This window comes from Strix uralensis, chromosome 11, assembly GCF_047716275.1.
Source record: "Strix uralensis isolate ZFMK-TIS-50842 chromosome 11, bStrUra1, whole genome shotgun sequence".
Classification (NCBI taxonomy): Eukaryota; Metazoa; Chordata; class Aves; order Strigiformes; family Strigidae; genus Strix; species Strix uralensis.
Window position 1 is genome coordinate 5,129,603 of NC_133982.1, and position 22,153 is coordinate 5,151,755.

General features: G+C 39.2%; 1 protein-coding gene across 4 annotated transcripts in view; it reads left to right on the forward strand.

Annotated features, from left to right (window-relative positions):
- PEAK1 (pseudopodium enriched atypical kinase 1) overlaps nt 1–22,153 on the forward strand; it is a 123,195-nt gene that overhangs the window by 45,376 nt on the left and 55,666 nt on the right. For all 4 annotated transcript variants that reach the window (XM_074879893.1, XM_074879891.1, XM_074879895.1 and 1 more), the window contains exon 2: nt 7,635–7,805. The gene's annotated coding sequence lies outside the window, so the exon portion shown is untranslated. The remainder of the gene's footprint in view (nt 1–7,634; nt 7,806–22,153) is intronic.

The following is a 22,153-nucleotide window of genomic DNA, read 5'->3' on the forward strand; positions in this document are numbered from 1 at the left end:
TTCTCTCAAACTTTGGTTTTGTTCAAAGTTCTTACTTTCACAAGACATCTTATTTTTAGCAGAATTGCTAATAACGCAGTGAAGTATGTGGTAACAAAAGTAATGGTAAGTATTTTAACAAAAATCTCTCCCACTTGATGACACACACACACTCTGTGGTTATTTCATTCATTCTCCTGAGAGATTCCTGGACACTTTTCAAGAGCAGATAAGCTTTTTTATAATGCTATTTAAAAATATATATGGATTTTCTTTTAAATCTTTTCAGGTGTACTTTATTTTTAAATTTTTATTTGCATATAAAATTTATAAAGTTAGATTATGACAGTACTGTTTCTAGTGCTTCTGAAACCACCTTTAAAGTCTGCCTTGGATGATCTGTCAACTCAAATTATTAAACTTGCATCTTTTTTGTAGACCCTGTGCAATTACAATATCTTTAATTTGTCTACTTTTTATGGTAAAGTTCAAGGGAAAAGACAAGCCAATTTGTTCATGACAATATTGAAATACTGCTTAATACATTTATTTAAAAGCAAAAAAAATTCTGTTATGATTGAAAGGCTGGGAAGAAAATGTGAAATCCCACTGTATGAAGCTATAGAAGTCTTGTCAAAGTCCGAGTACTTGAGAAACTTCAAATGATCTTGCTTATTTAAACAAGGAATTAAGAATGCGCTCAGGGAAAATGTGGGCTATAAGTTGTATAAAACAGAATCAGAAAGTCATGAGAGATGACAACAAGGTGCATGTCTCACATATGATTTATAGAGTTAAATGCAAATCATATGCATATGTGGAGAAAGTTATTTCAGGTAACTCTGGGGAAATTTTTAAAAGTCCAGTTAATTTCTCAGATTCTTCAAATTTACATATGAACATTATTTGATGGCAGTTTAATGTCTACACTTGTTTGTTACCATTTAAATAGCAACTACATGGGAAGAGCAAAGTATTTATTTGCAAGGGGGAAAGAAAGAAAATGTTCATAATATTCTAAACCACATAGTAGTAGTAGTGTTCCTCAAGTACTAAAACCAGCAGTATTTTGTGTTCATACCTAACGTGCATTTTCTTCATTAAAAAAATGTTTTATGAGATGACTTAGAGAAACCTCGAAGAAAAGTCTTTCTCTGTTAATCGCCCAAAAGTTAAGGTTGCGCTATTCTCGTGCAAGTAGGCAAATGCTTCTGTAGAAATGCTTTGGGGGAGAGAAATATAAGAACAAACTAAAGCCACAAGGATTTTTGCCATTTTTCATCAGTGATGATGTGCCCTGCCATATGCTACAGGCAGAGGTTATCCCATCGTGATGAAGTGCACGGTGGTAATATGTATATCTGTCCATGTAAGTGAACAAATATGTTTTAGGAGGATTATATAGAAAGATTTAAGCTTAAGAAGCAGCAGCACACACAGGCTCGTAAAGCTAAGGAGAGAACTGCAAAGTGTGTTGGGCGCTTTTTTTACTGATGAATGGCTCTTGCCTGGCATGACTGGTATGTGTACAAACAATACTGCTATGTTAACCCACTGCTAAAAGATGTAGTGGAGAGAAACAATTTCATGCGTGTAGACGTGTGTATACCCATAATGTTCAGGATTTATGGTGAGGGGTGAGTACAGGATATTGCAGTGGCAGATCCTGAGGTACTTCTAATAAAAAGAAAGTCTGAAGTCCATAACTTGTAATAATTGTATCACGTATAAAGAAAATCACTTAAACTCTGCTACTATCCTAATAGTAGCTAATATCTGCTACTCTGCTACTACTAACACTCCTCTTTCTCTTAGCACTCCCCTTGCTTATCTTTTGCTGACAAGATGCTGTAAGGAAATACTTCTCTGCATTTCTTTCACTTCTGTCAATCATTGATAATGATGATCTTGAAACTACTCTGCAGTGGCAACTCGCGGTACTTCAGTAAATTGTGGCTTTTGTCAGATAAATTGCATTGGTAAAAATTTTCTTGATCCCTAAAACCTTCATTTATCTTCCCATTAAAAGTATATATATTCTCCAACTTCCATTCTTCCCTTTTAATCTGTAAAGCACAGCATATGATGTGGTTTCTTTGTTGATTTTACAGATAATTTTTAGCCTGTCAAAGACCTTCTGTCTCAACAACTTTGAAACAAAGATTTTTAAATAGATGATAAAGTGCAGCTGCCAGATTAACAGACATAAGAAACTGGAAGGGGAGGATCTCACAGATGGTTCTAATAAAACTGGGCAAACAGCAAAGGAGTGTGGTGGGGGTGGGTGGGGGAGTGGATTGAAATTCAAATCGTAATCCCAGTGCAAGTCTTGGGTTTAGTTTGTGAAAGAAAGTTGCATAAACAGCCATTTGAGGGTTTGGGGTTGGGTGGGGTTTTTATTGTTGCTTTCAATTTTTCCTGTTGCTATAGTACTGCTGATTTTTCCTTCTTCCTGTATCCCTATGTCCATATTGCTTCCTGAGGCTTGTATTGCTGGGCCAGGAGTCCTCCTCTAGAAAGCCACATTCAGATATTTGTAAGATTTTTGTGAACGTGAAATACCAGTAAAAGCCTAGATTTTCCGTAAATGTTGAGATAGGAAATTCTTCTTGTTGTTACAGCAAAGAACAGTAAAAGCAATGCAGTACACTTCTGTTGCTTTACTGACAGGTGCTGCCCCTGGTCCTGTGTTCTGTCCCATAGCCTCTGCACAGGCTGTACAGCTCTTTGTGAATTTAGTAAGTTCCTTTTGGCTAAGATTGGAACTCTTCTCCAAGCTTTAATACGCCATGTGTTCCTTTAATCTATAAGAAGTTTGTACTACATGATTCATTCATAAGGATGGATGACTAGTAGTACCTTCTGTCTTCTTTCTGCTTTCTACTCTTATTAAATAATATTAGGTCTGTAATATTAGGCCAAAAATTAATGAATAAACATTGCAGTAGGAAGGATGCAGCTGAGGGAGGGCCTGGATAGTCCCTGGTGGTCTCAGAATTCAATCACTAGTTCTTCTTGATGTGACAGTTTGGGGTTTCTTGGTGGGAAAATGAGCGTAGTTGTGTTGGTTTTAACCATTTCAATTCAGACTTGCTCATACCTTGAGCTTGGTTTTTCATTGTGGTAGCTCATGGCAAGGTATTTTATTTGGTGAAAGAATGTATGTTCCCAGTGAATATACCCACGATGGCACTTCCAGGTTCAATTGATGGGTTTGTGTTCTAGAAAGCCAGTTGAATTAGAGTGAATTGTTTCCAACTTTTTAGGATGGCTACTACAGCTGCAAGATGCAGTCTTTTCTTTTCCATTTAGGGTCAGCTGGATGTGGTCACACCATGGTAGGTAGATGTATAGTCAGAGTTCAGTTTTAACCTGCACCTGGACTATCAGACTACAAGAAAGACAAGCTGGTAGCTCTTCTGAGCAGAGAACTGTATTTTCACCACGTTTCCAGAACCAAAGCAATTAATGCCTTTATTTTTTTTTCCCTCTTGCTAATCTTTCCTTTCTTCGAAGAAAGGAATATTGTTCTGGGACCACACAGACTTTCAACCTACACAGTAGCCCTTTGGGATGTGTTTTCATGTTGCAGTGTCAAAAGCTTTGCAAATCAGTAGTTCAGGAGTGGCAAATCCTTCAAATGCATGAGTAACAGATACTTGTTTTTAAGAGTCCTTAAGCATGAGCAAGTCATTAAGTACTTCATTTCTCTCCATGAATCAGTTCTATTTAAATAGTATATTCATGTTATATTTAATATTTTTAAAAGTAAAAAAAGTTTTGACTTTAAAACTCCCTTTTTCAGAGTCTCTTCTCCTGTACATCTATGAATTTGTATTAAAAACATAAGTATATCTGGAAAGGAAAGGACATTCCCTGTACTGCTTCATTCCCTTTGTCGGTCTCCTTTGAGTGAATGGAGTCTGTCTACAGCATTTCTTCACCCAAGGAGACAATTTTGAAGTGAAGAAGTTATTACACTGTGAAAACAGAATGCATCCCTCTTTATCACCTGGTCAACGGTTAGGTAATGCCACTTTAAAATGCCATCACCCGAGCAGCCTGTCTGTGTGTACAGTAATAAATAACAGCAATATCCCCTCACGCTTCAGGGGGAGCTCTGGAAATTCTGGTCTTCAGATGGGTATTTTCTGTGCCAGGTGACTCGCAGCCTCTTTGGCAAAGCTGTCACGCATCCATTGTGTGCGGGAAGCCTGTGAAATTTCATTGAAGGAAATCCCACAGTTTATTGAAATGCTTTGGGGGTTGATATTGACCCAGTGATGTTGTGTTGTGTTTTGCTGGTACAGTCAATTTGGAAATAGTCTATTCCCCTCTCTTTACTGAATGATGCAAAAAGGATAACCTAACATGCATATTCATAATTACGTATTTTTACAGGTTTTTGTGTCCCAAGATACCAACATGCTGATACATTAAACAGCATAAATCTTGCCAGAATCCTACTAGCTTGGCAAATCTGATAGCTAGCTGAAAGCGAAGAGTAGTTCTTATGATAAAAATTGGGCAATGTACAGAATGCTGAAGTATCACCATTCATTCACAGCCCATGAAGAGTTCACTTGCTGTCAACATTAACAGGAAAAAAATTTCCCAAATCATGCCTTTGCTTCCTTGGGGACTTTCTTCAGTTTTTGCCTCCTTACATAGTCAGCAATCATAACTTGTATGGTGGTTTTTGAAATGTAGACTTCCTGTTACTAATCTTGTAATTAGGTGCCCTTTTATTCATGGGCTGTCACTCAGATTGACAGGACAGATAGCTCCCAGCCTTGGCAGTTGCTAGAAACTAGGGGATGTTTTGCAGAAATGGCTTGTGATTCATTTGTTTAGCATTCCTCGCTCTTTGTTTGGTGAGGACAGCTTGTATGGGACTGAGTCACATGGCAGCTCTTTTCATACTGAGTTTCTACTGCCTGCAGCCTCTGTGGAAAGCCAAGGGGAAAAAAGGAGAGGGGGATTTATCTACATCTTCACTTACTCCATCCATGTCAATTGTCTAATAAGAGCAGCAGCTTAAAAGGAAGGATTTCATGTCATCTTTATCAATTAGCTTAAAATGTTGTAAATTAATCTACAGTACCAAGCACTGAAACATAAGTAAATAGAGAGTGGTCAGGGTTTGTGCCAGGATTTGATTCTTTGTGAGTGGTAAATTGCATTTTTTTAAGTCAGTGTGCTGTTTGGGAGTACAATAACAACTTTATATATGATATTCATACCACTTGTTGACTTAGCTACCTTTTAATATGTAATATGCTTATGTTGGAGATGAAATGTTTTCTGTGGCACCTATAAAATATAATGAAACAGCAGCTTTAAAAAACACCTAAATGTTCCTCACGAGCCACAGGAACACCTGATTTATATAAAGCAGTGGTAGTGAATCTGTGCCATCTCCAGCTGTGCCAGAGCTGTTGGAGGGCGATTCTGCAAGGCAAGGCAAATGGCAAGCAAAGCCCTTTGCTACTGCTGTGCAAAGTCTGCAGAATTTTAGGACAGAGGTGAAAATGTCTGTATGCAACTGAAATTAGAAAATGGATGTAAATGTTGGTGTTTTACTATAGTACTCCACCTTATCTATATTTAAAGTAGCGGCACAGGTCAAAATGTAACCGCATTTGGTTTTCTTAATATTTTGTTAGTTTTGCTTTTAGTTTAGGTAAGTTCCTGGGATAACAGTCCTGGGAATTGTGAGGATGTTACATACATTAGTTGCCCTCGGTGAATTTTAGTATTGCCAAACATTAAGTACTATTTCTACTGTTATTCTATCTATCTTAAGTTAGACACAGCTATGGCTATGGCAGTGTTTTTCTTGGTGTTTCCTATAGAGATGTACCCAGAGGTACCTACAATTTGAGAACCTGTGCTGCAGGCTGGTGGAGCTGTGGCCACCTCAAGCACTAAAGGAGGAGAAATCCAGGCTCCTCCTCCTTTAGCCAGCTTCTTTAATTGAGCCTGCTGCCTTAATCCACATAGTTCCCAGTCCTTGCTCTTCTAGCCAGAAGAAAAAAAACTCTGGAAGGGGTTAAAATTTTACACAAACACATTGCTTGATTGAGAAACTTTAAATATGTGTTCAATGTAGCTGTTCCATGCCATGAAGCATTTGCCGATTTCTTTGTTCTTCAGGGCTGTTTTTTAATTAATTCAAAGAACTCGGTAATATGCAAAAAGTTTTGCTGCTGAGTGAGGTTCTCAAACAACTAAGGACTGTGGTATTCTCTCACTACTCCTTCTGGAGGCTTTGCAGGGCTCTGTTCTCCTACACCATATTTCTGGCTAATCCCATCTGCAAAAGGGAATTGGTTGGTACATCTCAGACAGGTTGGGAGGAGAACATTAAATTTTCTCTGCCTGGAGTAAACTCTCAACTTCTCTCTAATATCTCCATTTAGAAGGATGAACCACAAGTTGAAGTTTAAGACTAAATTAGTGGCTATTCCTTTATCTGTCTTCAGTAGGAGGTTATTCATCCCTCTCATTAATTACATTTTTAGGCACATAATGTGTGGTTTTGGTTATGATGGCTCTTGCTCATCTCACCTGTTGCTGCTCATCTGCAAAGCTATTTCAGTATCTTCCTTTCAAATGTTCTAAAAAACTGTTTTTGTAGTGATAACTGTTGTCAAGGCATTTTGCTTCTGCTGCTCAGCAGTTGATGGTTTGAGCTTGTCGTGCTCATCGGTGCTGTCTTGCTATTGTACAGTCTGTGTATGCTCACCAGACTGTAATTTCTTTTCACTGAAGTTATAAAGTGCTTTGTTCCATGCTATCTGTGGCTTTCATAATACAGATAATTTCTTTGGGCATTTGAGTTTACTTTCTTTCCACCAACTTTGCCGTCCACAAATGTGTTCATATTTGAAGTCACCATAGCAGAATACGGGGAGGGGGGCAGCAGGGGGAAGGGGGGAAAAAAACACCCAGAAACAAAACCCCAAAAGAACCAGCAAGTACTGTCTCCTTGAGTAACTCAAAAGACCTCTGGGAGTGTCAGAGGCACGGCCTGAACACGGTCAGAAAACCAACAAATAACTTCTGGGCTGCTCTAGTAGGGGATGAGCATGCCTGTAAATGTGTCTGACTGTGATTAAGGTGAGGGTTATTTAACTTACTCGAACGAAGGTGTAACCATCGTGAACTGCTTATATGCAAACATAAGTGCTGTTAAAGCTGTGTGCTTCCATTCTGTTCAAAGATGCAATATCTGTAGCTAGTTTTCTTCACATTTTTCCTAGCTTGTTCTTCATATTTTGTTTGGAAATTGGAATTAAAAATAAGGAAACTGCTAAGATGGCCTTTTCCTTTTACTAGGAGAAGTTCTCAATTATACTGGCTAGCTTCTGCAGTTCTTCAGTGCGTGTGCTTTTATTGCAAAGCTAGTAGTGTGACTATACGGCAGATAAAATTAAAAGGAGAGTGCAGCAGTATGCTCCTGGGGTTTAGAAAAGAAATTTGAATGCTAAGGAGGAGGAAAAGTCTGGTGTGCAGCTATGTAGCCAGAATTCTGAAAAGAATTCAGGTGTCTTTTTATGTGGGTCTTGTAGCATTTAAGTGATAAGGAGATCACTGAAGAAGGAAAATTACATTTGAAATTTGTTTGAAACATCATTGTCTCTCTTTTACAGAAAATGTTGCTGTCCTGACCAGTAATCATGAAGAGAAGGGGATGAAGCGAATTTGTCTGGAGAAGTAGGAAGTTTTGAAATTTTCAGCAGGATTTATTGCCAGTAGCTGCAGAAGGTTTTGCAAAGCCAACTGTTGGTGTTAGAATGGATGAAATTCCTCAAACTTAAGCGGTAACTAATTTTTCAGACATCTTTTTATTTCCCTAGTACAGTATCCTAAGATAATTTGTGTGGATTATAGAGGATATTGTTTTAATACTACCAGAGTTTAAGAGTTTAAACAGAGTAATCTTATAAGAGCCAAACATTGGATGAATCTGTAATTTTGTGAGTTTCATTTATTAACAAGGAGTTGGAGTTTTACTATCTGATGGTTTACTTGACAGTTGAAATTTCTTCCTGAGGGTTCATCCCATCTCTTCATCATTGAAAAACTAAATCAGATTTGGCTGTTACTCTATTAGTGACTGTCTTCCTAGCAAAACTGCAATTTGGAACAAGCTGTAGAAGCATCTCTGTACCTGGTTTTAGTTTTATGGTAAGTAATTTGTGTGACTTCTGAAACTTAAGAAAAGACACATTTACGTAGTACACTATGATTCTCTTTTTCCATTTTCTTTTCTTTGCTCTTCTTACTCACTTATCCTGTTCTCTGCCCTTCATCCGTTTGTAATCAGGTATGAAACATCTAAAATACTTTTATCTTATACTTGAAACCTGTACTATGTCTTGACCAGGTCAGTGTACTAGTCAGGAATACAAAACTGTGCTACTTCTGAAGTGGGAGCAGAAGGACCCTAGCTTCTCCTACCTATCCATTTGTAGGCTTTGTCCCTTTGTAAAAGTGGGTGAAGTGTAGCCAATCAGTAAAAACAGAAGGGGGGGAGGAATTACCACACCTTTAGTAGACCAGGATGATGTTTCGATGTCTTTTGAGAGAAGAGAGTAAAAGGTCTTCATGCACTTCTCAAAGCCTCGCTGAACAAGAGAATTTTCCTTAGTTTGGTTACACTGATGGAAAACAGTAAAATCGCTACATGTCTTCCATTTGGCATGCATAACAAAAGGGTATGTATGTGTTTTTGATAGCTACAATTTCAAAAATGTTAGGAATTCAGATTTTCAGACATTTATAATTGTTCCTCCTACCCTCTGTTCTTGAGAGGGAGAGGGAACAACTCTGACAGCATATATGTGACTTTTGGTAGAAAAATTAGTACTACACTTAACGAACCTTACAAGTATAGCTGTTCTCCTTTACCAGTCCAGGTAAGGTATTTCTTCCACCCATGTACCATAGCCTGTTTTAAAACTTTAATGGGAGAAGTGTTAGTGCCCTAGAATAATTCTATCCTAATTTCTGTGAGGGTAAAGGCAGGCTTTTAGAAAATGTTCAGCATTAACATAACTGTTGCTATCTGAAATCAAGATTAAGGCTCCTTAGGTCACATGAAAGCACAGTCAGACCAGCTCTGAGGAGCCTCCCAGCAACTTGGCCAATGCATCAGCTGGTCAATAGACTGGTGGGGTTTTTCTCTAATTGTTTTCCTATCTTTACCAGTTGTCTGGTTTGTTGCCAGAGTTGCTTGTATATTGTCTTTATTGCTGCTGCTGTATTGGCAAGAAGGGAGGGCTTGCAGATTCCATTCATCTGCACTGGTAACAAATGAAGCTCAGAAAGGACTTAAAAGAAAAATGTTTTTCTTCTTTTAAGTTTTCAAATTTACTGTGCTCATAATGTTTTGTCTCTGTTCTTCTCCTTACCTCTTCGAATGTGTGCACATATAGATCTCTTAATTCATTGATGTGTCTAAAGAGAAGAGGAGAGAATCACAGTTCCAGTTCTCATGTGTTCATTTTGCAAAAGCTGTGGAGCTGGGGCACTTCAGTGCGCTTTCACATTTCTGTGAGACACTTTAGAGCCCAGAAATATTAGCAGCATGAGTTAAAAAGCAATACTAACCACAAACTCATTTTTACTAAGGAAAATGTACCACCTTGGCATGTCTTAATTCAGCAGATTAGGAAAAGATACAAATAGTTTAGAACCATCATCATTTTAGAGGAAGGAGTCTTAGAGGACTGGAAAGTGATGTTTTGTTTGTACATTGCCCTCTGGCAGAGCAACTTTTTCTTTATGCATCCAGCCTTTGTCAAAACAGCACTAACTGAGAATCTCCCAGGGACAATGGCTTCAGCTGAGGAAACAGGTTCCTGCAATTGTTGCTGTATTGAAATTACTATTATTTAGCTGATAAAAGTGACAATCAGAGGCCCTGGAACAGGAATAACAATGCTATGTGATAGATTTCTCTCCTGCCACAGGAAGATTTTCATAGGCTGAACATCAAGAGGTTTGTGTAGTTCTCGGAAGTGCTGGACGAGCCGAGCGGGAGGAGGCCCAGCAAGAGCCAGGGGTTGCTGTTTTGGGCAGATCTCCCTGCTGGAGATGCTCCGGAGTGGCCTAGGTGGGAACGGCTTGAGGATGCCAGGGGAACAGATCCTTTCTGGCTCTGACAACAGCTGGAGGATGTTGCATGGGAGGTGCTCTTGGCTCGGGGATTTTAAATGGGAGGGGTTTCTCTCAGCTTGAGAACACATTTTTTCCGCTTGACTCACTGAGTGAAATCTAAATGAATGATAAAATTTCTAAAAGTAACATTGAATTGGTCAGAATAATAAAAAATGCATTTATCATCAGGAAGGAAGAGCAAAATAAGGGGCAAGATTCAACGAAGAGGAAGTCACCACCTTCTCAATAACAATGGAAGGTTGTAGGCAGCTGAACACACCTTTGTTCAACAGCCTGCCTAGTTCTCCAGCCACACAGTAATTTACAATCAGAGAGAATTTTTCTGAAACTATTATCAGCCTCCTCTCCCACATGCAGTACCCACACACGTTTCTGTAGGGACACTTTCCACTGAAAAGACATTACACTACGAACGTTGTTTGTGTAGGTGAACTCATCATATAGAATGCAAGCCTATATGTGCATGAAAGGAAACTGCCCACTAATTCCTGCAGAACCCATTTTTTTCCAGGAACAACACCAGCCTTTGTTTCTTCTCTTTGGCTTGGCACACAGAGCAAAGAAGGGACATAAAATACTGGCACTGAAGCGGAGCCTGGTGTGACTGATGTATACTGTAGATAAAGCTAGGTACCTGCAGAAGACAGGGAGGGGCTACTGGGGTAAATGTATGTTTAAGATAATAACAATTAAAATTATCTTGTAATGATTTTCTATTTCTACACTGTATTTCCTTTGTTCGCTCCTGAGCAGTTTGCCAAACTTCAGCTGCTGTATCAATTACTTTGTACTTAACAGTTTGAAAAAGCGTTGGGAGCAGAGGCACGATGCTCTGTGTGCTTCTTGTCCAGAGCAGGCCAGCTGCCTTCCCCATCAGTGCTGCAGGAATCGCAGAATTACATCGCTAAACCAGGGAAGGGCTAGGGGAGCATTTTAACTTCAGTTACACATGAACAAAAGAAAGATTCAAAACCCAAGATTTTTAGCTCTGTCTCAAAAGTAGCTAAAAAATACTAAAATCGGGATATGTTTGGGTTCAGAGGGTTAAGAAGAGACTTTGTTCTTCCCCTGAGACCTGGCTTGCTAGCTTCTTGGGTCCAGCCAGGCCTTTCGGTTGAGGTTTAAATGTCTGAAGGTGATGATTCAAAATGGAAACATTGACAGAGTAAGCAGCAGTAACATAAAAATATTTATTAAATGTCCCTATATGCCGTTCTTTCCAAAGAGCAAATGTCATTTTTCATGAGCTTGCATTAGTCTCCATTTTCACTTATGCTTATCTGTGAAATCTGTCCCATCACAGGTATGTTAAAAATACTGTCCTTGTCAGTTCATCTGATAAAAGGAGACTGATGCTTGTGTTTGTTAAATTCATGCTGGTATGATGGCTGTCCCTGGAAACTTCAAATAAGCAGGACAGGCAAAATGGAAAAATCATCTCATAAATTTGTAAAGCTCCAAGCCAGCACTGCTCTTTATTTTGAACAGACTCCTGTATTTTACATCAAAACAACTCTGCTGCTGGGTATCGGATCTTCTAGCTCTTTTTGTGATGGGATGGCAGATTGCTTACTGCAGGAGCAGTGAATTTTCAGTGATGGCGAGATAAGAGACCTTGCTTACACGGTGAGGTCTCCAGTTTTCATTTGTTCAATATTTGTAACAGATTCACCCTCCCTTAATTTCCATCATGTGAAACTAGTGTATTTTACTTTGTCATTTCATTTATCAGCTGTTCAGGTGGTGATAATTAGATTGTATTTTTCATGCTGGGTCCTTTCATTCTTCTCTAGCCTGTTATTATGTGATGTGGTCTTGGCAAGAAACACATTCCTATTCTTAAAAAAAAAAAAAAAAACTGAACACATCTCAGATCCTGCTAATTAAGAAAATTATCAACTTCTAGAGTTGAAAAAGATAATCAGCACTTGAGCCTGCTGCAAACAAGAATCTTGTATTAACAAGAAGAACTTTCTTACTGAGTTGGAAAAGATTATGTATGTAGTTCCCATAAAAAGAATTTTTTTTAAGTGCTGTCCAGATACTGAAGAGTTATAGCCTATGGTATTGGTGCTATTTTTTTGCTACAACCTGTAAATCAAAGTTGTTACATCAGCTCCGTACTCTCCCTATTAGGAAGTGGCATGTAGGTGATTATGTAAATACCATACTTCTGGCCTGTCTGTTAACATTAAGAGTGGAATGAGGGAATGAGAGAACAGAAAGCAGCCACATATAAAAATATACCTGAGAAAGAGAGCTAAGCTAGCAGCGCCACATGCTATGGTAGGAGAGGATGTCGTCTTACAGCACAGCCATTTCCTAACGCAGTCCCCTAGGCATGTGTGCCAGACGTGCGTGGAGCGCGGGGGGTCCCGCCGGCCCCGGTTCTGGCAGTCACGTTCCCCCCGTACACTACAGCACCCACCCCATGCAGTGGGGTGCTTCAGCAACATCTCTTATCTCACCTTTCAACACAAAATAATCAGAATGTTGCAGGCCCATCAGATTCAAAGCTTTTCTTAGCAATTTATGCGGAATGCAACTTTTTCTTTCAGACATGGATTTCTTTAACCCTCCAAGTATAACTCTGAAAATGCTTTCAGAAACAATCGCTTATAATGCATAGTCTTTTTTCCTTTGTTCTTACAAAGCAGGATTTTTTCAGCCCAACCATCACTACCTTAAATATGAACATTAGCATACATCTATTCTAAGCAAAAATGCTTCCTAGTTGAATAGGTAGGGGTTTTAACAGACTTCAAAATCATTCCAAAAATACCTGGCTTGCTTTCTTTTTCAGCCGTGTCTTATACGTCATTCTTTATATGAGTTAACCTATTTTTTTGCCAAGCTTTTATTTTTATTTCATTACTTTCCATTTCTGGTAATAAAAATTCTCCAAAGAAAAACTGCAGGTTACACTTTAACTCGCACTGTTATGATGATGCTTTGTGATTTGCGTTACAGTGGCATTCCAAAGATATTTAACAAAATTCAGACTTTTCCTACTGAAGGAGTATGTTAGGCAGTGTGCAAACATAATTGGGATGGTTTATTTTTCAATACTAGATAAGAAGGTGCAAGGACAAATAAATCACAAAATGAAAAGAATCCCTATTCCAGATTCTTTACATTCTTGCCTCCCCACCCAGATTTTTTGAGAACACTGCAAGTATGCTACTGAGATGCATGAAGATTTTCATCTTTATAGCCCTACCCAAGATCTAACCATTATTGATCAGTTATCTTTCTCATTGCACCATGTCTTTGCCAACATATTCTGTGGTGTATTGCTGTTTTTACAAACATGTCCACCTGGTTAAAATATTTCAAATTTTTCACAGTAGATTTTTTGAATTAGTAATTAGAAATGAAAGTTGCAGGAGCTACCACTTGATAAAAAGCAGTGATAAAATGTTTTCCCCTGATCAGCGCAGCACTAACTAACTGTATAACCAGTCAGAGGGATTGAATCTTTCTAAAAATTCATATTTTCAGGGAAAGAACTGCTGAAAATAGAATTGGGGAAGACAACTTTCTCTTGTTTGTACTTACTTCCTCTTTTGGATTTTTTTTTTGCTGCAGATACAATTCAGGTGCCCAACAATATAAAAATGTATTTCATTACAAGCAGAAGGGGGGATGCATTAGCAGTTTTGCCTTCCAAACATCTCAGACTTCTTGAGCACTGTATGTGCCATCCTCTTTTGTAATAGTTTCAGAGTACATGCATCAGCAGTCAAATCAGTATATTTGACTTGTGGCATAGTACTATTTGGTTTCAATGCCCATATACAGCTTACTCAGGAAGAAACACAAACCCACAAATTTAAAGATGGCATACCGTGAGAAATAAATGTGCATTAGTACAATAATGCCTATCAGAACATTTTGGGGTTTATTTTATTACATCAATGTTGTGGCTTCGGTGTATTTAAATTTAGAGCTTAAACTGAGTGGATTTACAGGTATTAAATTAATCAGAATTTATGACTTTGACTTCTTAATGGAAAAGACATTTTTTCTGCAGCTAAAGAAAGACAGCACCAAGCTTACTGAAGGAAGAATAATCTTTGCCTAATTGTATGACTGTGTCTTAACTGATTTTCAAGATTTTAGCTGATAATATCCATTAAGCTTGATTTCAGTGATGGATGCAAAAGTTATCTGAGTGGTAGTGACACGCTTGAGTCTTGCATCAGTCAGTATTTGGTTAATTATCCAAGTATCACTGCAAAGAGAGCAGGCTCCAGCTGGCTGTAATTAGGGCTGAATTGTTCCATGCCTTCAAGACAATTTTTACATTCATGGAATCGGCAGCTTTCTGTTGTCCTCATTTCCTGTAGCATAAAAGTCCTTGTATCTCAAAGAACTAAAGAGGGGCAAATAGTGAGAGAGACTGTGTGGAAAAATCTTATTAACATCCTTAAAGGTCTGACTGGGAAATATACATGGCAAATTAAAAAAAAAATAAAAATATCAGGAGTCATAGCCTAAAAGTGTTTTTTCAGTTGATTAGAAGAAAAGGTGGATCTTTAGAAAGCACAGTGGGTTCTATAAAATCTGAAATCTGTGCTCTGTAAATCTTGGTCTTAATGAGAGACCACCAGCCTGTGTAGGAAGAAACTTGGATAGCAAATCAGGAGTGCATGTGACATAAAACAGTCAATGAAGATTCAGTAATTCAGTAGCCATGGGATACAGCACTAAAAGTGCGATATATCACATCCAATTTGTTGAAGTAAGTCTCCCTTTTTTTGTCCTTATGCCGCTGAATTACTAGCACTGCAGTACTGGCATCTGCTCTTCTGGATGTCCTAGCTTCAGGAAACACGCCTCATCTTGCTTTCTCTCTTCACTACTCAGGTCATCGTGACCTGTGCTCTGTGCAGCCTGTTGTTATCAGCCTTTATTTCAAGTCATGATCAAGACTAGTAAGTTTTCAAATTATTACTCTCTTTGGGGAAGAAATGGCCTTTTGTTTAGTTTGCATGTAAAATTACACATTGGTATTTCAGTAGCATCCAGTGTGGAAGTTATATGCCAGGAACTGTGCAAAAAAAAAAAAAAAAGGCAATTAACATGATTCTTTGAAGAGCATCTGTAAATAGATAATACAGGTCTGTAGCCCCACGTGAAGATACACACTAGTATGTACTTTAGAACAGGTAAAACAAGGTCATATCTTCTGTGATTTACCTAAGCCACTCGCTGTTCCCAAGGAAAACATTTGGCCCTGGGGAATCTGTTGGACAGAACAATGGTGCTAAGGTGGCCCTCGAAGCAGAGGTTGGGACAGGCTGCTCCCCAGACTGCTCCCCTAATTTGAAATGACTGAAGTACTCTACGGGAAGGAGGAATACTTGAGCAGAATGGAATGTTTTTATGTAACATGGTAAGTCAGGCAGTGTGAGCCCAAGAGCTTCAGAACAGTATCTGTCTGTAGGCCATGATGCCTACACAAAACTTGCTGCTCTTCATCTGCTGAAGTCTCTGTGGAAAACTACTTCTTGGGGTGCAGAGGGTAACGGCTCCAACAGCGACCTCACTGCTGCTCCCAGCCACACAGTGTTGTCCCCTCTGTGGCTGAATGTTTGGTGCTTATTGCTTATCTCCATGAGCCCATTCAAGGTGCTCACCTGACAGAAAAGGACTCTTCCTCCCCATCCACAGGTTGATTTGCTGCAGTTTGAAAGCTGAGTCTGTTCTGAGGTGTCACAAGAGCAGCAGAGCCAGTACAAGAGAAGGGGTGAGGGTACCTGAAGGCGAACATCTCCCAACTCAGTTTACAGATGTCTAATAAGCATAAAGGCCTAAAGGAAGTTAACAAAACCAGCAGTTGATACAGAAAGATTACAAGTTAAATTCCTCCTTCTTTATTAAATGCAAATTAAATATTTTCATAGGTAGTAACAGCATATGTCTCACAGATTACCTTCATATCTGTCTGTATTTTCAGATCCAGATCTACTCAGACAGGCATCTCCAGCAGTGGCTGTGCAGATGTCTCTGAGCTGCATTTCGAAAATGTTTTTGCGGTGTGGTCATGTAACTGTTATGACTCAACTTTCTGCATGTGAGCGATCATTCTTCAGTGCCATGGCATTGTTCACTAGACAAACATAGGTACTTTGTGCATAAGAGCACTTTTAGTGTTGCAAATCTGAAGTGTAGAATATACACACACACACACAAATTTATTTTGTGTGCTGAAATAAACTTTTTCAATTTTCTCTTCTGTACTTGATTACATTATTAATAGAGAATTAATACATGTTTTGCTATTTGGACAAGAATGGTTTATTTACTGAGCTGCTGCTGTGAAAGTTTATATTCTCTAAGCATAGAATTTAGAATCACAGATTTTGTTTGTTGACTGAAAGTAAGTCTCAATCCTTAGTATCTAGAAAATTTCCTTGAAACTTTACTATGATGACTATGGAAAAACAGCTGAACAGGCAAGTAACTGATATCCAAATCTGTATGTACATAACTGTTTCAGCTCTAGCTATACACTAATGAATCACTTATACACGGTTTGATATTACTTAAGTCAATCTAGTAACTAGCTGCAAGCAAAGGGAATGGATGAACTATGTCGTGTGTCGTCATCCCCCCATTATAGAGTCATATGATCGTTTAGGTTGGAAAAGACCTTTAAGATCGAGTCCATCCATTAACCTAGCACTGCAAATTCCACCACTAAACCATGTCCCTGAGTGCCACGTCTGCATGTCTTTTAAATATCTCCAGGGATGGTGATTCAACCACTTCCCTGGGCAGCCTGTTCCAATGCTTGACAACCCTTTCAGTGAAGAAATTTTTCCTAATATCCAATCTAAACCTCCCCTGCTGCAACTTGAGGCTGTTTCTTCTTGTCCTATTGCTGTTACTCGGGAAAAGACACAGACACCCACCTTGCTACAACCTTCTTTCAGGTAGTTGTAGAGGGCGATGAGGTCTTCTCTCGGCCTCCTTTTCTCCAGGCTAAACAACCCCAGTTCCCTCAATCGCTCCTCACAGGACTTGTGCTCCAGACCCTGCACCAGCTCCGTTGCCCTTCTCTGGACACGCTCGAGTCATTCAATGGCCTTTTTGGAGTGAGAGGCCCAAAACTGAACCCAGTCATCGAGGTGCGGCCTCATCAGCGCCGAGTACAGGGGCAAGATCCCTTCCCTGTCCCTGCTGGCCACTATTGATATGACACAAGCTAGGATGCCATTGGCCTTCATGGCCACCTGGGCACAATGCTGGCTCATATTCAGCCGCCTGTCAACCAACACCCCCAGGAACTTTTCTGCTGGGCAGCTTTCCAGCCGCTCTTCCCTAAAGCCTTTGCTGTGGGGTTGTTGTGACCCAACTGCAGGACCCGACACTCAGCCTTGTTGAACCTCATACAGTTGGCCTCAGCCCATTGCTCCAGCCTACGCAGACCCCTCTGTAGAGCCTCCCTACCCTCCAGGAGATCAACACTCCCACCCAATGTGGTGTCATCTGCAAACTGACTGAGGGTGCACTCGATCCCCTTGCCCAGATCATTCCCACAGGCCAACCCTTCTCATTCCCTTTAGCCTGGGCTAGCACTTAGCCAAAGGAAAGGGGAGCGGGGGCTGTAATTAAATTCCTTCCCTCCCCACTTAAGTTCCCTTTCTTCAGTGTTGGTTTCCAGCAGGGGAATTTGCTGTAGGGTCCCATAAGCACCAATACTGGAGCACAGCTGCACAGTGGCTGATAACATTAAACACATAAAATGGGACTATAACAGGTTTCATTGTGTTTGTAGACCACATAGCCACAGTCTCCATTTAGCATGTTTATTTTTCAGTGGTTTTCAGCAGTCTAAAGATGATATGTTTTCCAAGCACATTAAAAGAGTATTCAATTGTTATGACAAAATGTTAAAGGTACAACTTGCAACAAAATCCAGGAGCTCCTCAAAATTTGCCTCTACCTTGTGGTTCATGAGGTGATTAATCCTACGGTGACCCTGCATTCCCAACTGCCTCACCTCATGCAGAAGTTTAAGCATGTATCTCGCAGTTTGTGGTACAAAGATCAATATAACTTCCAGCATGAGGGATAATGTTTCATAATTGTTCATAGCTGGACACTGACTGCAATAACTGCTAACCTCTTTCTGCTGCAGTGTGGCTTTTGTGATGAAACGTGATTGGAGTACACTGGAATGTTTAATGCATCATTTTAACAGTACTCTCAAACCCCAGTATCTTGGTATGTTATTATCTCAGACTCTGCAGTTGTTGTTTCTTATTTAAATGTCCTATCTCACTTGAGATTTAATGTAATTAGAACCAGCCTGTGGAAAAATCTTTTTCTATTATGTCTTAGCTATTGTTCCAGTCAAGATGGTAAAGCAAATCAAACAGGATATAATGAAAATGATAAAAACATTTGCAAGAGGCAGTTTTCCTGAGGGAAGTAAAAGACAGCACCACTTTTCATTTTGCTTCATATTTTTAAACATGGTATGTGCCTGGAATAACTCCACAGAGACTTGTCCAATACACCTGAGAGCAGAGTCAGGTACAGCTGACAGCAATCTGACTTGATTGATACCAGAGGGAACCAACAGTACCACAGCAATAAGCCTCTTCTGCTATTAGTGTTGCTTCACTGCCCCGTTCAGCTAACACTAGGTGTGCTTGCCAGCTAAGGTATGTGTGAAGGAGTTGGGTCTGTGTCACTAAGCATCTCCTTAGGTTATCGGTGTTTTCCTCTAGCTATAGTAGCTTGAATGGGGAGGTACGTCTGGAGTGTAGTATCTGAAAAGATACTGCAGAGACAGTCATACCCAAAGCTATAGTGTAATGTGTTTCTCGGGCAAGAAGTGATGTTCCTGGTACAAAGGGGCAGGTAAAAGAATGCCAAAGGCAGAGAGTTAGTTATCTTGGGCTGGCTTGGGGGCAGGATCACGGCAAGGCAGTCTAAGCTGCTCCCTCGCTGCTGTCTCTGCTTAGGTGGATTCTGAGGCATTCCAGTGTTGTTATTCTACATCTTTTGGCTTTTCTATTAGGTTCATAATTCTGTCAAAGCTGTTTTGCAATATCTTTTTCTTTTTTGTGCACAAGCCACTTGTGAAGAGGCTTTTGTGTTGCCAGCATGTATTACAGTAATCTATATTAATTCACAGTAATATTGATAAACTTTAAGTCAGAGAGGCTTAATCAAGCGGCTGCATGCCATAGAATATAGTTAGAAATGCAGTGCTTTCAAGGGGTTTCCAGTCTTGCTATTTTAGCTCACAACAGCTGTGTATCGATGGATCGCGTTTCCGAGTCGCACAATGCCTCGCCGTGGCAGAGCAGCCATATTTATCTGGTGCTGTGACGTTAGGTTCGTCTTTGACAATGGGGTTTTGAAAATGCAGAGGAGTACAGCCAACTAAATCTGTCTTCATACAAATGTCAGAAGCAACAGATCAATCTCATTCTTCAAAAGCTAGTGACATAGAAATTCAAATGATCAAAATTCAAATTCAAGTAATTCAGATGATCAAAAACTCATTAGTACCTGCAAACTATTTTAAAACTTCAGTTGTAATTAAAAAAAAAAAAAAATTTACCTGAAAAAATTATATTGTTCATAAGTTTCTGGGTTTGGTGCTGTCTAATTTATAGAGCACTTCTGCACAAGTTTGTCTTTTCTGTTGCCTTGAACTCTTTGGAAATGAGGAAACAGTAATTTCTTCCTCTCCCCTTCCCCCCATTCCTTCTTTGTAAAGAAATGATTAAATGCTTAGAGTACAAATGCTGCACATGAATATTTATAAGAACTTTTATAACATTTAGCAAGGCAATGTTTCATGGCTGTCTCTTTCTGAATGCACATAATAAAGTACCCATAATTTCTCTGAAGCTGCACTTGCTCTTTATTAATTTGATTGCAGATTGGTAGGAACTGTAGGCTCCTCGGGGCTGTAGGGCTGCTGTTGTTAGTGATGACAAAACACATTGCTGTGTTCCCTACTTTTCTCTTAAAATGCTTGAGTTTAACATTTAGTAAGAATACATTTTTCGTGCATCTTTTACATTTCAGTTACAGAAAATTGCTAGGTAGAAATCTTGTTACGTGCATTGGATAAATACCTGATTGCCTGCATTTATACTTTGGTCCTGGAAGAAACAGAGGTAAATGTTTTCTGCTTGAAATACTAACACTGTAGAACAATTGAATGGCCCTGGAGTACACTCTGCAAACCACTTGCAGGATCCTCCTGTTAATACAAAAAATGTTTTAGTCTCCGCTTCTACCTCTGCATATTGTCTCTTGGTAACAGTGCATCCTGGGAACACCTAGTGGTGTACATAATGCCTCAAAGTGTAATGCACCCATTTCGAAAAAGCAGATGGAAACTAGTAGCTGTTAATAGCTGTATTTATCCCATCGACAGAATTTTGACCAGATAAAGCACATGAGTAGTCTAATGAGAGGAGAAGGAAGACTTTAGAAGTGGGCAAAAGGGAGGGCAGAATAGAGTTTGTTGACGTATCAAAGCTGAAGATGATTTTAGAACTGTGTTTGGAAGTTCCATGCTCATAAGGTTATGTATTATAACCTCTCCCCTCCTCTTTATTTTAAAGAAATTGCTATAAATTGCATGTGCTCATGTCCACAAAGTACTATATTAATGGAAGATTTACAGTGCTTATTTAAAAGCTGGATTGTATTTTCTGTATTGGAAGTTCTTTATTGGAACTTTATAAATGATGTGTAGGTCTGTATGAATGCACGTATTTCAGTAAATACTCCACAAAAAAGAACCTCTTTCAACCACCCATGCCAGCTGAAGTCCTATGGCAAACAGCCGTCACTGCTCATGTTCACCATGGGCTAACATTTTGCTTTGAACATTTCAGGTGGTGTGGTGGTGAAATGTTCCCAGTGTGAGTGCTGGTGCAGCAGCGGGCATGGTTCCCAAAAGCACTGCTGTGGGCAAAGCTGTATAATCTCACATGGAGTCAGCTACAACAGGTAGCCAGAAGTGTCTGGCTGGGGTTTAGGATCTCAGTGCTAGCTATGTTCTGGTAGGCTGGTTTCTATAGAGATATGTTTTAAACATTCAGTGGGTTTACATCTTCCACTGGGATAAGCTGGCTGTCTCATTTTTCCTGGGATTCATCACTAGTATAGTTTTTCTTTTACCATATCTTCTCAGTGTTAAGTTCTCTTTCATCTGGTCACACTGAGTTTAGCTTCCTGCCTGTGATGTGTATGTCTTACATAGATCTCAGTCTGAAGATCTCAGAAATATACCACCATATTTCATACTTGTGAATGTCTTCCTTTTTGTGCGTTTATAAATATGTATAATATATACTTCTCTGCCACTACAGTATACAAACTATACAGGTGTGTTTCTAAAGAAGGCACTATTTATGTGACTTCAACTCCTAAACTACTACTACACTTTCAGAGAGTGATTTCAATCTTTCCCAAATGTTATGGGCACAGCAATTTTTAGAATAATTTTCAAGATTAGAAAAGGAGAACTGAAAGAAACAATATCAACAAGCAGTTTATATTCCAATTAAAGCTGTATACTTGCAGTATGACATTTATTCCCATATATTACAATAATAATATTGAAGGAAAATACTACTCTCAGTTGTGTTTTATTTGTGCAAAACTTTTAAGCCAGCCACCTGATGCATAACCTTTGAACGTGTAAGATTCACAACTTGGTTACCACCGTAAGAAAAGTATGTACTTACCTGAGATCTGTTTGAGTATGTTTAGCAGCAGTAGTAATGCTGCAGCGTGGTATAACGATCCCATGTTTGCATCTACAAGAAAACAAAGGTATTGTGGACATTGTTGTGGGATAACTTATCATATCCATTCAAATGTCTTAAAAAAATTGGACAATAATAACTACACGAGTTTTTTGAATCACATTCTTCATAGGGAAGATTGAAATTGGACTTTTAAAAAACGGTTTGACAGCTCTTCCTAATTTCTTTCT